Here is a 9903-nt window from a genome sequence, read left to right as displayed (position 1 = left end):
GATATCGTAAACTTATTCCAACCAGATTAAATGCTCTCTGTTCTGGGAAGAGTTGCACAGAGCCTTTAATACAGCTCCCAGAGATAAGTTTGGGCCTGAGGAAACAATCCTGACTTTAGAATTTGCCCCAGTTTCTACCATCTTTTTTGGTATTCTGAGGGAAGCACACACACACACACACACACACACACACACACACACACACACACACATCCATAGGAATTTATTTCAGCTATTTGCTAAAGAAAAGCTGTCTTCAGTTGCTGTTGTTTTCAGCATTCCACCTGACAGCATCTAGAAGCTTCCTTGGGGAAGCAGGGGAATTTGCTGGATTGCTAAACAGCCTTAGAAAATCTGCTGGGGACTCCATGGAAGGGCTTTATGAACAAGGATAAAGAGAGCGCATTAGCGTTGCCTTGTTTCATGAAAAAGGGAACACACACAACAAAACTTGATTACAAAATTTCATTTTACAACTCAAGGTGAGATGTACCACCCTGGGGCAATGACCCACCAAGGGGACCTCCACCAGGTTCTAGAGCCTTCTGCTTCCTGAGTAAAAACCTGATTCAACTCCAAGGGCCAGGTTAGATAAAACCAGAAGGGTTTATATGCACAGCATTTAACTTTAAACATTTCTTTATGGAAATTTACAATGCACATCATTTACATATTCAATACCAGTGACAATTTACTTCTCCCATCTGAACAGGGCTTTCAACTATGCCACTTGAACTAAATTAATAAACAGTAATTACAGAATGTTGTGTGAGCTAGCTGTTGATGTTGAGCAGATTCTAATCAACACCTTCTTTTAAGGGCCAATTAAAGCTGAATGTATGCAATATAAACATCTCGAGTATTTAGACATGAACTGCAGAACAAGGTAAAAAAAAAAAAAAGAAAAATTAAAATCTGAACAATTAGATTGGGGATGAGCCAGTCAAACCTGGAGAGATGGACCCTTTTCAGCTGGTCTCTAAGGTCATGTTAATTTCTTGAAATGATGAGATTTTTGTGAAAAGAGGAGGGGCTCCAAGGACTAGTTAGGCCAAACCCCATCCGTTTTGAGATTTCTCCGACATCTTGTATTATATTCCATATGCTTTAAGTTTTGTAGCATTTCTTTTTCAATTGCCTCAAACACTTTTCTCCTTAATTCATGTGCATCTCAGCGAAAATTTAATCTCCATATTTCTGACTCATTTGTGTATAAATCCTCCAAGTGTTGCTTGGTATTTAAGAAACCTTTCCCTCAGCCCCATCTTTGGCCATCCAGGAGCTACACAATGCACAGAGTAGGCCCCAGGCCCCTCTACGGGACTTTATATCCCCAATCAAAGCACTAGTGAGAGGAATCAGAAGCTGTGGGGAGAAAAAATCAGCCTCTCAACATCAATTGTCCTCAGAACCACTTACCTCTGCTTCCTAACATGGCAGCACCCTGAGCAGGCTTCATGCCTTTAGGAAACGGAGTGAAAGGGAGACATTCCAATAATGATAAAAAGTACATTTCTGAATAATGTACAAAACTGTAAAGACCCATGTATGTGGCAGTGAATGGGTTTCATCGATAGTTGGGAGAAACTGGTAACCATGTTTCTTCCAAAACAGGCATCTCAAAAGGTTGGAATGAGAACAAAGTGCCAGAAATAATACTTTCTACAGAGGAGAAGATGGCACCCATGTAAAAGGATGAACCGAGGCCAAGTGGGCAGCTGAGGACACATTTGCCCCCAAGGCTGCACCTCTGCAGTGCCCTGCTCCCCTTGGGCTACCTCATTCTTGCTTTCATAGGCACACACTTCAGCTGTCTTTCCTTCCTCTTTTCTACTGAGATCTCCCTTTTCTCCCTCCTGGACTTGCCTTGACTCTGACTAGCCAAATCATAGCCAGTCTCAAGGCTAGCTTCATGCTTGTTTCTGCAGTGTCTGTCTATCTGCCTCTCTGTCTCTGTCTCTGTCTTTCTCTCTCTCTCTTTCTCCTCCCTCCTTCTGTAATTTGTATTGTCTACAATTTAACCATAAATTGCTTTGCTGACTTTGGTTAGTTACCCACTCCATTTGCAGGTATGTTCATCCTTCCCCTTATCCAGACTACAAACTGCCCGAGGACAGAGACTTTGTATTTACAGGACTTTACCATAGCACTTATCATAGGACTGTTTATACGAGCAAGTGCTAAACGAATATTTGTTGGGTGAATATGAATGAAGCTTTCTTTAAAGTCAACAAAATGAAAGTCTCTGTTTGGATTCAAATATTTCCTCAATAAAATTTGGAAGTATAATGATAGCTTCTGTGCCAGGCATCAAATTTCAAGATATTTCTTATTCACTAGTCAATAGTAGAGAGAATTATGGAGCTCTGGACTCAGGAGGGACAGGAAATTATTTTATCCCATAGTCCTGCCTCTGAAGAGGACTGTATGAAATATACTCTTGAAAAATAGTTGCTGAGTTTTGCTCTGTGCATAATCATAACCAAAGTAATAACAACAACAACAACAATAATGCTCATTTATTGAGTGCTCATTGCAGGAAAGAAAGGGCCCCTCACTGCTGTCTTTCAAGCCTCTCGAAGGCCTGGAAACCACATTTCTGTGGGTACAAGCCACCAAGGAAGATGCCCAGGCTCTGTCATCTCTCGTCTTTGATACTCTAGACCATTTCCTCCCTTGTCTTTCTTCTCTTCACACTCCTACTTGTTCCTTGGACAATCTCAGCTGCTTCCCATAGTATCACCCAAAATTTCAGAAGTAGGAAGTGAGTCTTAGGATAGGATTTTAAGCCCTGTGCCTCTCCTGAGCTTTGGTTTCATATGTCTAATCACACGTAGGTCATCTTCGCCTGTGCCACCCTGGTGTCATACAGCAACCTCAAACATCATGCATCCCCAAAAGAATCTCTGCTCTCTTGCTATTAAAGTCATTTCTTTTCTCTCTTTTTCTTTATAGATGGTCTCAGTACTCATCCTCCCACCTCTACCAAAAATCTGAACTTTTAACCTTGACAATGTGGTGAGGAGGAAAGACGGGATTCGGGAGTCAAAGAGGACTGAATTTGAAACCCGTCTCAGCCACTGACCAGCAGATCTGGGACTGAACAATATTTTAAATTTCTGAATATATTTTCTCATCTGAAGAAGGAAATAGATTAACAAGGCTTAGACCTTCAAAAATGTTTGCTTCTTTTCTTTCCTTTTCTCTTCTCTTCCCTCTCCTCTCATTTCTCTCTCTTCTTTTCCTCTCCCTTCTTCCCTCGCTCCTCTCCCCTACTCCAAATCAATCACTAGTCCTGTCAACCAGGCATCCTAGATAACTTCCCTCTTCTCTCCATCCCTGCTCTTATAATCATCTCACTCACAAGAACTCTATATCTGGTTTTTCTAGCTCTATTTCCTCCTACTCTAATCCATCCTGCTCTGAGCTGCCAGTTACATGAATACCTAACTCCCTTGTATAAAACCTACCATTATTTCCCAGGTGGTTCCAAGAGAAAACCCAAACTCCTTGGCAATGCAGCCAAGACCCTTCATGATCTACCCTCAACTTAACTTTTCCAGTCTATTTTGTTGTGGTTATTTAGTTGCTAAGTCGTGGCCAACTCTTTTGTGACCCCATGTGCTATAGCCTATCCTTTTTCCAAGGGATCTTCTCAGACAGTAAAGAATCTGCCTGCAATGCAGGAGACATGGGTTCGATCCCTAGGTTGGGAAGATCCACTGGAGGACGGCACGGCAAACCACTCCAGTATTCTTGACTGGAGAATCCCATGGACAGAGGAGCCTGGCAGGATGCAGTCCACAGGGTTGCGAAGAGTCAGACACAACTGAGCAACTATAGCCTGCTAGGCTTCTCTGTCCATGGGAGTTCCCAGGCAAGAATATTCTTGTGGGTTGCTATTTCCTCCTCCAGGGGATCTTCCCAACCCAGGGATCGAACCCTGCATTGGCAGGTAGATTCTTTACCACTGAGCCACCAGGGAAAGCCAGTCTTTGATTTGCTGCATATTAATTACAAGATATTGAAGAAAGTAAAGCGCTCAGAGTCTGAGCCTTTAGTAGTACCTTCCTCATATAGCTGTTATAAAGATTAAATGACTGACATAAGACATATAGGTCAATGGAATTGAATTGAGAGTCCAGAAATAAATCCTTACATTTTTTATGGTCAATTGATTTTCTACAAGGATGCCAAGACTATTCAATAGCAAAAAATAGTCTTTCAACAAATGGTCCTGAAACAACTGAATATCCACATGCAAAAAACTGAAGTTGAACCCTTACCTCACATCATATATAAAAATTAACTCAAAATGGAACTTAGACCTCAATATAAGAGGTAAACTATAAAACTCTTAGAAGAGAACATAGGACGAAATCTTCATGGACTTGCATTAGGAAATGATTTCTTGATGACATCAAAAGCATGAGATAAAAGAAGAAATAGATAAATTGGATGACATCAAAGTTAAAGAATTTTCACCTAGCTTCAAAGGACACTGTCAAAGGAAGAACACAACCACAGAATAGGAGAAAATATTTGCAGATCACATACCTCCTAAGGAATTTGTAGAGAATATATAAAGAATTCATAAAACTGAACAGCAAAAGGATAATAAAAAATAACCCAATTTTAAAATAGAGGATTTAAATATGTTTATTTCTTCAAAGAAACACATAGATGGCCATTAAGCATAAGAGGCTTAACATCATTAATTATTAAGGAAATACAAGTAAAAACCACAATGAGATGCACCTTCACATCCACTGCTGCTGCTGCTAAGTCACTTCAGTCGTGTCCGATTATGCGTGAACCCATAGACAGCAGCCCACCAGGCTCCCCCTTCCCTGGGATTCTCCAGGCAAGAACACTGGAGTGGGTTGCCATTTCCTTCTCCAATGCATGAAAGCGAAAAGTGAAAGGGAAGTCGCTCAGTCGTGTCTGACTCTTCCTGACCCCATGGATCGCAGCCTACCAGGCTCCTCTGTCCATGGGATTTTCCAGGCAAGAGTACTGGAGTGGGGTGCCATAGCCTTCTCCGTCACATCCACTAGGATGGCTAAAATAAAAGACAGGCAGTTACAGTTGGGCAGTTCTTTAAAAAATTAAGCATAGTTACCACATAACTCAACAATTTAACTTTTATATAAATATCCATTAGAATAAAAAATATATTTCCATACAATAACCTGTGCCAATGTTCATAGCAGCATTATTCGTAATAGTCAACAAGCGAGAGCAACATACATGCCCATCAGCTGATGAAGAAGCCAAATATGGCATATCCATACAATGGAATAGCATTGCAACAGAAAGAAAGTACCGATAGATGCTACAACATGGATGAATCTTGAAAAGATGTTAAGTGAAATAATACAGACACAAAAGGTCACATACTGAATTATTTGTTTGAAATGTTCACCAGATGGGCAAATCCACAAAGTACAGTAAGGTAGTGGTTGCCAGGGTGAGAGGGGTGAGAGGAATAGGGAGTCATTGCTGATAGGTAGGTGTTTCTATTTGAGGTGATCAAAATGTTCTGGAATTCGATAGTGATGATGATTACATAATTCTATAAGTATATTAAAAGCACTGAGTTATGCACTTTAAAGGAATTGATATATGATATGTGAATTAATCTTAATAAAGCTGTTATAAAAATTAAAATTAATTTAAAAATTTTATAAAAGATTACGTGAGATACAGTGGTACAGAGTGCTTACTCTTCTAACAAGAGCCTCTATTGTGGCTATATTATTCTTATTCTGCTGTAATGTCCAGATTGCTTTAACATGAGCTCCTTGAAGATAGGGACCACGACTCAAAACGTATATCTTGTTTACTTCTTTGCAGTCCCTGCAAAAATATTTGGCATAGAGAAAAAGATACATACCATAAAACTGTAGACAAATTAAAATGAATTAGTGAGTGAGCAAGTGAGGTTTGTACAAACATTTTCAGCACCTCTATATTACACTGGACTTTGGCCAGTACAATCTGCAAGAATGCTAACCATTCCAAGGACCCTCCATGCTATTTACATCCCTGACCTTAGAGGGAGAGATAATGGGTAGCAAACAGAGAAGAGTGAATCCTGGTGATAATCCTTCAGGCCTTACTAGGCATGACCCTTTCACTGAGTTTCTGTCTGTTGTCCTGCTTTAAAGTTCTTCAGAAATTAACAGAGCCAAATTTAAGAACACAGAAAATCTCAGAGCTAATGAAAAGCCAAGTTTTTATTTATTTTTATTCTAAGTCACAACTTTCTCACAAAAAGTTGCCAAGTGTTCCTTCTGAGCTCTACTGAGATAATATAAGTTGTAATTTTATAATTCCAGTCTCTTTTTTTTTACACAGGATTCCACTCTTTCTTCCTGCCGCAATGAGAAATTGGCAAACAGTCATGGAATATTTCCAACCAAGTCTGGATCTGACCTAAAAATCCATCTTAACACAGTATTCTGAGAACAGCAACCTGTTTGACTTACCTTAGCTGTATAATGCATGTGCGTGTGTGCTAAGTCACTCCAGTTGTGTCCAGCTCTTTGTGACCCATAAACCGTAGCCCACCAGGCTCCTCTGTCCATGGGATTCTCCAGGCAAGAATACAGGAGTGGGTTGCCATGCCCTCTTCCAAGAGATCTTCCCAACCCAGGGATCGAATCCGCGTTTCTTACATCTCCTGCATTGGCAGGCAGCCACCTGGGAAGCCCAGCTGAATAACAAATCACCTCAAAGTTAGGTGACTTAAAATAACAACTATTTCTTTTGTTCCTCACTGTTCTGGGGGCTGACTAGGCCCAGTAGATGTTTCTTTTACCCTGTGTCATGATGCTTGGGTTGCGTTATCTGAAAGCTTAACTAGCTAGAATGTTTACGATGACTCGTGCTGACAGCTGCTGCTGGCTCTCTGGGGGCAGTTCAGCTGGGCCATCAGCTGGGAAACCTCAGTCCTTCTCTTCCTGGTTCCTCTGTATCTGGTCAAAGCATATCAGAGGAGCAGCCTCGATTAAAGGGAAGATTTCACAATGGTGTGACTACTAGGAGGAGTGATTCATTGAGAGACTCCATGTAACCAGCTAACACACAGTCTATAGGAACTGGAAAGGAAGATGAATTCTGTTTGGCACTCCTGAGCCTTTTCCATACTTACCTGTTCTAGTCTGAAGCACGTCACAGCTCGAAAACAGACGTGTGACCGGACACAGTAGCAGCACTCTGTGCATGTCCTCCTTCCCCTCCCTTTGCCACCAATCTCCACATATCCCTTGACAGACTCCTGAAACCCAGTGGTGTGTGGAGTGCTCCTTCCACTCGTCACCCATAGAGCTTTGAGAGAAAACCCTTTCAGATTGCCTCAGCCAAAACTTTGTTATCAATAGCAGTTCCTATTTCTGGAAGGCCAGGTGTTTTGCACCAAAAATACAGAGCAGAGACACCAGATGACCCCCTACCCAGACACAGGGACCACTTGGGTCTCATTTGCTCTGGGGTAAATGGCAACTGAAAGCTGGAACCTTGGATAAGACGTAAAGGATGCTGAGACTATACTGGCCAGAAGGGACCTTGCCACAGAGTTAGTGAATGGACTGCAGGAGTCTTTGAGCCTCCAAAATTGCAGGTAAAATTGCAGATGTCTGTGTTTTTTCCAGAAAAAAGATCTATATTTCATCAGATGTTTTTTAATGGAGCTATAATGGACATAGCATTCTATTATTTCCAAGTGTATAACATAATGATTTGATATTTGTATATATTGAAAATGGTCACCACAATAAGTCCTGTTAACATCTCTCACCATACACAGTTGCAACTTTTTTTCTTTTAATGAGAGCTTTCAAGATCCAGATTATTAAAGGGGAGTCCATATTTTGGAAAAGGCTAAGAACTTGATTTCGCATAGAATTATGTGATTATACTTTCCCCATCACTCAAAAGGCCAACTTGCAACTTACCTGAAACCACATCTTCCCACCTCAGATGTAGAAGTGTAGGTTTGATCTGTCGTACACATCACAGTTAAGAGCAATGCAGCTCTATTATTCTCTACTGCCTGGTCTTTTTCATGCCTCTGTTTCTGTCCTCTTGCCCTGGTTTTCTTTCCCTCTCCATATCCTCCCACTCATCTCCTAGTGATTCTGTTTTTAAAATATTTTAACCATATCCCTGGGCATGACATTAACCTGTTTCTAACATTAAATGGGCTATAATAGATAGGACTTTACAACTGGAAGACACTGGATTACCTTCTACCCATAGGGTAACTCAGTCTGAGATAAGAACTAGTAGATTATGGAGAAAAGGTAGTGCACACTCCTGAGTGCCCTTTGTCTCACTCAGAGGTATGTTTTCCCTTTAACAACCATAAGAGAAGAGGTGACACGTTATAGTATCTTGCTTTGATTAAATTACTCTGGTGGTTTCTTTCATCACTGGGGAAGTGCAAAAATTTCCCCCTTTAGTTTACAGTTTTCCTTTCTTTATTGTGTATATCCCAAATGCAACCAGGGGAGGGGAAAGGGTTGACTGTTCCATTATTACTGAATAATGGAGTTTCCTTATATGAATGCACCCACTCACAGACACCATCAACTATTCTTGCCAACTCAATTCATCAAGCAACAAATGAGCCAGGCACTCCCCAGGTGAGTACAAAGAGGAAGAAAAAAATTTTCTGCCCTCAAGTTGCTTGTAGTCTAGTGAGAGATACAAAGGTGAACACAGATAACTAGGAAGAGGAGGAGGCAGTGGAGAACTAGACTCAAGTGTTAATATCATCGGAGTGAAAGTAGAACAAGGAATTTATTCTTATCTCCCACTTCCGCCTTCAACTCCTTCTAGGATCTTCTGCTCTTGATAGTTCTCCCTTGTTGCTTTTCTTACATAAAGAAACCAAAAGAGTAAGAAGTAAAAGGAGAAGAGCCTCTCACTCCAACGTCTTGTCTTTTCTCCTTCCAAGCATCTGTCTTCCTCCTTCTGTTCCTTGGCCCAGGCAGTAGACACTGGCCCATTGTGGTCTCTCCTGCTCTAGCTGTAAGTCGCATCCTCCGTCACTTCACCCCTCAGACCCCCTTTGGCTCAAGAATTGGGCTGATCGGCTCACATGTCTACTCTCTGTGCTGGGCCTTAGTGATACAAGGATGAATCCAATCACCATTCAGAGAGAGCTTGTTTACAAAACTCTCCTTCTCCTGGGGATCTATCTCGCCTCCATCTTATGTTCCTTTTTTATTTCTCCCACTCTCTCTCCTTGGACTATTTTTATTTCTATCTCAAGTGCTGTTAGAGGCCTCCTATGAGAAGGAAATTATCTATAATGGAACAGGAACATTAAAAGCCTCAGTTTCCTTGGAAATTATTGAACTCATGAGGGGTTCACATTAGGTTTTGAATTTTGAGAACTAAGTTATAGGAAATTTTGTTTTTCTAACAAAATTATTTTAACATTTGGTCTTTCTAGCTCCTCTTCAGATATTGTTCTTAAACCTCAAGCTGTTATAATTTTCTGTAAGCTCCAGGCAACACCAGATTCTGAAGGAAAGGCTCTTCAGATTCCTGAATGTGAACAAAATCTGTCCCAGGTAGAAAGCCTGGAAGTAGCTGGTGCCCACATCGATGTGTGTGTATGGAACACAGTGTGGCTGAGAGGACTCGGCTGGCCTATGTGGTCTGCTGGGGTGTGGCACAAGCTCAAGAGACCACTAACAAGAGTTATCAGTTTCAGTCATTCATTTATTCAGGTAAATACATTCTGAGTACCTACTATGTATTAAGCACTAAGATGGATGTTGGGACTATAATGATGAACAAGACAGACACAGTTCCTTCTTTGATGGACTCTTTAGTCCAGCTGGGAACATGAACAATCCAATATGCACTGGAATTCTAATAAAGGGTCCT

The 9903-nt window shown here is 41.1% G+C and overlaps 1 long non-coding RNA gene across 1 annotated transcript; it reads right to left on the bottom strand.

Moving 5' to 3' along the window:
• Positions 1–4633: 4633 nt before the first annotated feature.
• LOC132657985 (uncharacterized) lies at positions 4634–6602 on the bottom strand. Its single transcript, XR_009596838.1, has 3 exons — positions 6492–6602; positions 5727–5859; positions 4634–5062 (listed from the first exon to the last, which is right to left on the bottom strand). It is a non-coding gene; the product is annotated as an uncharacterized LOC132657985 (long non-coding RNA).
• Between the last annotated feature and the right edge of the window lie 3301 nt (positions 6603–9903).

This window comes from Ovis aries, chromosome 1 (genome assembly GCF_016772045.2).
Source record: "Ovis aries strain OAR_USU_Benz2616 breed Rambouillet chromosome 1, ARS-UI_Ramb_v3.0, whole genome shotgun sequence".
Classification (NCBI taxonomy): domain Eukaryota; kingdom Metazoa; phylum Chordata; class Mammalia; order Artiodactyla; family Bovidae; genus Ovis; species Ovis aries.
This window is presented reverse-complemented; position numbering and strand designations above follow the sequence as displayed.